At 44.0% G+C, this 6,000-nt stretch overlaps 1 protein-coding gene across 1 annotated transcript in view; it reads right to left on the reverse strand.

Moving 5' to 3' along the window:
- The window catches only part of LOC138960427 (innexin unc-9-like), a 105,931-nt gene that overhangs the window by 42,309 nt on the left and 57,622 nt on the right, over positions 1–6,000 (reverse strand). The gene's annotated exons all lie outside the window — the stretch shown is intronic.

Below are 6,000 nucleotides of genomic sequence, written 5' to 3' on the forward strand. Positions count from 1 at the left end.
CGACAAGCCCGGACAGGCGGGTTACACACACACCTTCACACACGTTGTTATACGTTCGAAAAATAATGAATTTGGGGGAGGTTTTGGGATGGGGATGGAGGAAATTGGCGCGGGAGGGGAGGAAGGGGGTGGGGGCGGGGGAGAAAAAAACCCAACTGAATTACGTTAGTAAACGAGGATTTTGTTTAGGGGGGAGGAGAGAGAGGGGGGGGGGGGGAGAGGCAGATGGAGAGAGCTGAACGCCGTATGTAAACAAGGACTTTCGCCTACAAATCATCGACAGAGTATGACACGTATTACGCAATGCAGGGGACTCTCTGATTGTGTATGGCTAAAACGTGTTGATTTTACCAAATCGATCCCGCTTGCATGCTAGTCTCAGGTTTTGCAACGCCCACGGTTTCCTTGTGATGCTTCGTTGAATTATCTTTCGAAACTAGAGTCTAAACCCAAAAATGTTATTTTGACAACGCTGTATGAGATCAAGCGGCTTTCACTTGCTTAAACAAGCATGTTTTGATTGCATTATGATTGCCACCAATCTCCAAACACTACACCATCACCATAAAAAGAAAGTGACGCATGACTTTCTAATCTTACTGATCCTGTGCTGCAGTGGTGGATTTATGAAATCGTACACTGTGCAGGCAATGCACACTAATCCGTATTCGATCACAGAAAATAACCTTGTGGTACAAGACATTATGTGCAGAGGGAGTTTTCAGTAAATTGAGTAGACCGGCACGGTTGGCCTAGTGGTAATGCGTCCGCCCCGTGATCGAGAGGTCGTGGGTTCGAACCCCGGCCGGGTCACACCTAAGACTTTAAAATTGGCAATCTAGTGGCTGCTCCGCCTGGCGTTTGGCATTATGGGGTTAGCGCTAGGACTGGTTGGTCCGGTGTCAGAATAATGTGACTGGGTGAGACATGAAGCCTGTGCTGCGACTTCTGTCTTGTGTGTGGCGCACGTTATATGTCAAAGCAGCACCGCCCTGATATGGCTCTTCGTGGTCGGCTGGGCGTTAAGCAAACAAACAAACAAACAAAAAGTAAATTGAGTAATAAAACTATTCCGATGTTAGACACGCCCCCCTCTACAGTGGAACACCCGCTTTAAGACCCCCGATTTAAGATTTTCTCTCTTTTAAGATGCTGTTTTCTCATATGTTCTGTTAACAACCTCTGTAAACTTACATCCACTTTAAGACTCCTTCCATTTTAATACCTGGTTTTTTTTCTCACAAGCTCAGAGGTCCTAAAAGGGGGGTTCGGCTGTATTCCTCTCTCTGCCCGGCGTCGCGGGTTGCCAGACAAAGTGGAATAAACCTAGAGAAAGCCTCAGGGGTCAATTTGTTTTTGAACAAACAGTGGAACATTTCTGCGATTAAGAAACATTGACGGCATTTATCTGAAGCTAACACAAGCAAAGACTGTACAAGGGTGATACATTTGCACGTGTATCCTAGTATCATTTAATGTGAACGAGTTTGCTTTGCTTAACACTCTGCCGCACACAACGTATGTTTTGTAGCTGTTGACATAACTTTACGCGTAAAATCGTAATAAATAAAAACTCAACACAGTTCATACTAAACAGCATTATTCTTTAAAACATTTGTTGACATCTTTAAAGGGTGTAAACATACCATGTCTCAAACCAGCCTTCACAAAATATTGACAGCCCGGCCGGCGCCACTAACACAATACTGGTTCAAAAATAGACACTGATCCTGATAAAACCCCGACTTAATTTGAAAAACGCTGTATGCTAGCATGCTTTATACGTCCCGGGAAAGTTCACATCAAAAGGATTCTGCAGGATAAAATGGTCTACGGACATTTCCGCAGAATCAAAGCGCCTAACCTTAAAACCTAGCGCGGCCTAGATGCTGATTTCCCTTCGACAACCGTTGCGTTGGACTGTTTTGGATCGTGGCGAACAGTCTTTGAAGTTGGAGTTCAATTACTGAAGATTTTGGCGGTGCCAGCCGTTCTGCGATCAATAACAGTGGCATTGGATCGACTGGTATTTCCCTCCGCCATTCACAGCCTTGAATTTCTGTCAGCCTGACGTGGACAAACGTAGGAGGTAATTGCGAAAAACGATGGAACATGATAGAGGCTTGTTGAGGCCACAACTGGTCCACCCTTCCGTGTATAAATGGTCAAATGGACTATCAAAATGAATTCGTTAAAGTGTTCGTTTTCCTTGTGGACCATTTCTGGACCATTTTCAGGCAATGTGATGACGACAACAATGCACCCACGAGGCTTTCAACGTGATGAATTGAATTGTTCGATTTTGTGTGGGTGTCTGGAGAGAGAAGGGACAAGAAAGGCGACGGCAGCGATAAGGGTAGAGAGAGAGAGAGAGAGAGAGAGAGAGAGAGAGAGAGAGAGAGAGAGAGAGAGAGAGAGAGAGAGAGAGAGAGGGCGAGAGAGAGAGGGAGAGAGAGAGAGTGAGACAGAGAGAGAGAGAGAGAGAGAGAGAGAGAGAGAGAGAGAGAGGCAGACAGACAGACAGACAGACAGACAGACAGACAGACAGACAGACAGACAGACAGACAGACAGAGAGAGAGAGAGAGAGAGAGAGAGAGAGAGAGAGAGAGAGAGAGAGAGAGAGAGAGAGAGAGAGAGAGAGAGAGAGAGAGAGAGAGAGAGAGAGAGAGAGAGAAAGCAGGAACGATCGTGATTAAAAAAACGGCCGAAACGTGATTGGCAGTATCTCTCAGGGTTTCCAGGTTCAAAAAGAAAAGACAAAACTTTAAGAATATACATCCTTTGGCTTAAATACCTCAAAAGGGAAGAAAAATAAAACATGATGATCCTCTTTTTTTAAATTTTTTTTCACCCAATGCTCTGTCGCAGCAGCACGACTCTATTCCCGTGTCAGAGCAGCAGCGGTGATTTAGGGGCTGGCAAGAGGGGGTCAATGAATGACATTAAGAAACGATGGAAATTAGAACCTTCACGGTGAAAAGATCGACAAGATGCCACGCTCGCCTCTTTGACTACTCCTCTCCTTTCCAATTTTGCTTTATCTCCCCTTTGCCACCTCCATTCGTCATCTGCCGTCAGCCCCTCCCCCACCTCCTTGCTTCCCCCCCTCTCCCCCGCCTCTCATTCTCTCACTCATGACTGTGCCTCGTGGTTTCCGTTTTAAAGAAGCTATATTTCCAATGTCGAAGACTCTAGTTTCGGAAGAGCTTCCATAGGATAAAAGTGTGGGTCGTAGACTGTTCTCCAATGAAATTTCGAATGACAGCATTGAAAGTACAGAAAGAGTCATGGGGTTATCAAAATGTGCACAAACAAACAAACTAAATGGCAAAATCACCCCCTTCTACGCAACCACCCCCCCCCCCCCCCGCACCCCCGTTCCAAACATATTGACAATAAGGACGCCATTACTGCGTAAGGGTTTCCAGGCTCAAGCAACTTTAACCTTTTCCTCGATGAACACCCACGCCCCCTATCTGCAAGACAAGGGCCGTCATCCGAGCATGACAGCTTCCCCAGTTCTTCTCGTTCATCACAGCGAGTGATCCTACAGGCTTTCCCTTTACCAGGGCATCCTCGCTTTTCACGCTTGGCTTTTCCCAAGGGGGGACGAAAGGAGTAAAAGCTGAAAATTCATATTGCCTTGCATATCAGCGTCGTTGCCCTCTCATGATTTCTGTCTAATGTGGGTTGCCTTATTTTGTGAGGTATGATCTGGGCGTGTGTGTGTGTGTGTGTGTGTGTGTGTGTGTGTGTGTGCGTATGCGTGTATATATATATATATATATATATGTATATGTATATATATATATATATGTGTGTGTGTATGTGTGTGTGTGTGTGTGTGTGTGTGTGTGTGTGTGTGTGTGTGTGTGTGTGTGTGTGTGTGCGTGAGAAAGTACTTAATGAAACTCTGCTGCTTCTTTTTGTGTGTATGAACTGAACTAAACCACCTTATGGGGAATTCAGTGATTTTGTTTTTGTTGTTATCTATCCTACTATTGCCACAAAAACAAATCCTAACTCTGAATGATTGTGTGATGAAATCTGCTTTATTTGGGAAAATCATAAGAGAAAAACTCGTACAGACAAAACGTTTCAAAACGTTCTTCCTCGTGGTACCTCATCTGTCTCGGACTTTCGTTTTGTCTGTTTTGTCTCTCCACCGAATCTGCAATTCTCTCTATGTGTCTTTTTGTCTCTCTGGCTTTGCGTCTGTCTGTCTGTCAGTTTGTCTGTCTGTCTGAAAGTCTTTCTCTCTCTCTCTCTCTCTCTCTCTCTCTCTCTCTCTCTCTCTCTCTCTCTCTCTCTCTCTCTCTCTCTCTCTCTCTCTCTCCTGTTTCCGATTAGTTCAATTAACTCTTTTACTCTTTTCTCTCTTCTGCTTCCCTTCATGTCTTGCAGTCAAAGCAGTTTAAACAAATAGAAAAGCGAGTTGTGAATGGCCTTGAACTAATAATAAGAACCATTAGGAACAAAGTTAAAGGAAATCGTTCATTTAATTCTTCAAAGAACTAAATCTACGACCAAGGAAGTGTCAAGGAACCCAACATAATAAAGAGAAACAAACCAAATCCATTTTTGAAAATCTAGATTTACAGCTTCTTTCAGATTACAATCATTTTCTGAGAACTGTCGATTTTGTCTTTGCTAAAAAGCAGTTATAAACGTAATCGTCTTCGTCAGTCAAGCTAGGACAAACGATGCTGCTGCATCTCCAGTTTTTGTGTAAGTTCGTGTGAGAATATTCATAGTTTAGCAAATCAATATTCATATGGAGATCGGTGCCTTTTTGTATGTTTTAGATCATATGCCCAGGGCAATTGAACTCATCCGTACACACTCTCAAAGGAAAATAAAAGCATGCCAACACCGAGCTGTAAAGGATGTCTGTTTTGTTTCTACAATGACAGCCCACGCTTTCTGAGATCCTACAAATGTGACAGCTAGCTCAAGCCGACTTGGAGGCATATGACATTTTGTAGCAAACCCAGAATGGGCGTTGACCTTAACTAGAGATGTCAAGGGAAAAGACAGGACAAGACAATATACACGGAGGACAGCTTCTGCTGTTGTGTGAGCTGACACACCGTTTTGTGCGGCAAAGACACGGACGTAAATATGGCTTTCAAATCTTTAGTAGTTAGGCATTGGGAACATGATGTGTTTATGACGTATTGTGAATATGTGTATGTGTTGCGCGCGCGCGCGCGCGCGTGTGTGTGTGTGTGTGTGTGTGTGTGTGTGTGTGTGTGTGTGTGTAAAAGTGCATTATAATAAGGAGAAGTAGGGCAAGTCATTAGCATAAACTCCATAAATTAAGTACCCTTTAATGAAGACGAAGTTTAATTAATGTTACATTATTGATCGGTAACAGATCCTTGTTTCTGAAAATGTCTGTGATTCGCTAAACCAACTGTTCATATATTAGTTCTCGACAGAAACCAAATACTCATCATGCAAAGCCTAGAAAAAGAAAACAGAGAGAAAAAAAAACCGCGTACGAGGCTTTAAGTGAATGGGACAAATTAAGCCTCTGTCAACGTGTAGAGCATTATTATTCCCAGACTAGCAGATAATTCATTATACATTTAATGTTTCAAGAAGAAAATTCTCTTGAACAGAGAGACCCGGTCCTGCATGCAAGAAGTGAACACGTTTCTTGCAAAAGATTAACTCTGCGCCACTTAGCAAAGGCAAAGACATTGACTCCCCGACACATTAATTGAAAAGAGAATTGATGTCAAGTTTAACCCGTTAGCGAGTCGTAACGGCAGGGTGTCCAGGGCACAGTAGTTTCAGCGGTGGACAAGGGAGGAAAACGTCTGGGGACCCATAAATAGCAACTTTGGGGGGAGGGAGACAGAACAAACAGCCGTGGCAGCCTGCAAGACTAGGAATCGATCCGGGATAAAGACGAGGGTCTCTTTCTACAAAGAAACCGGTAAAGGTCTTTGGAGGAACAGTAGCATTTTGGGGTTGGAACGGTTGTGGTGGTG

Source organism: Littorina saxatilis, linkage group LG2 (assembly GCF_037325665.1).
Source record: "Littorina saxatilis isolate snail1 linkage group LG2, US_GU_Lsax_2.0, whole genome shotgun sequence".
NCBI classification, from domain to species: domain Eukaryota; kingdom Metazoa; phylum Mollusca; class Gastropoda; order Littorinimorpha; family Littorinidae; genus Littorina; species Littorina saxatilis.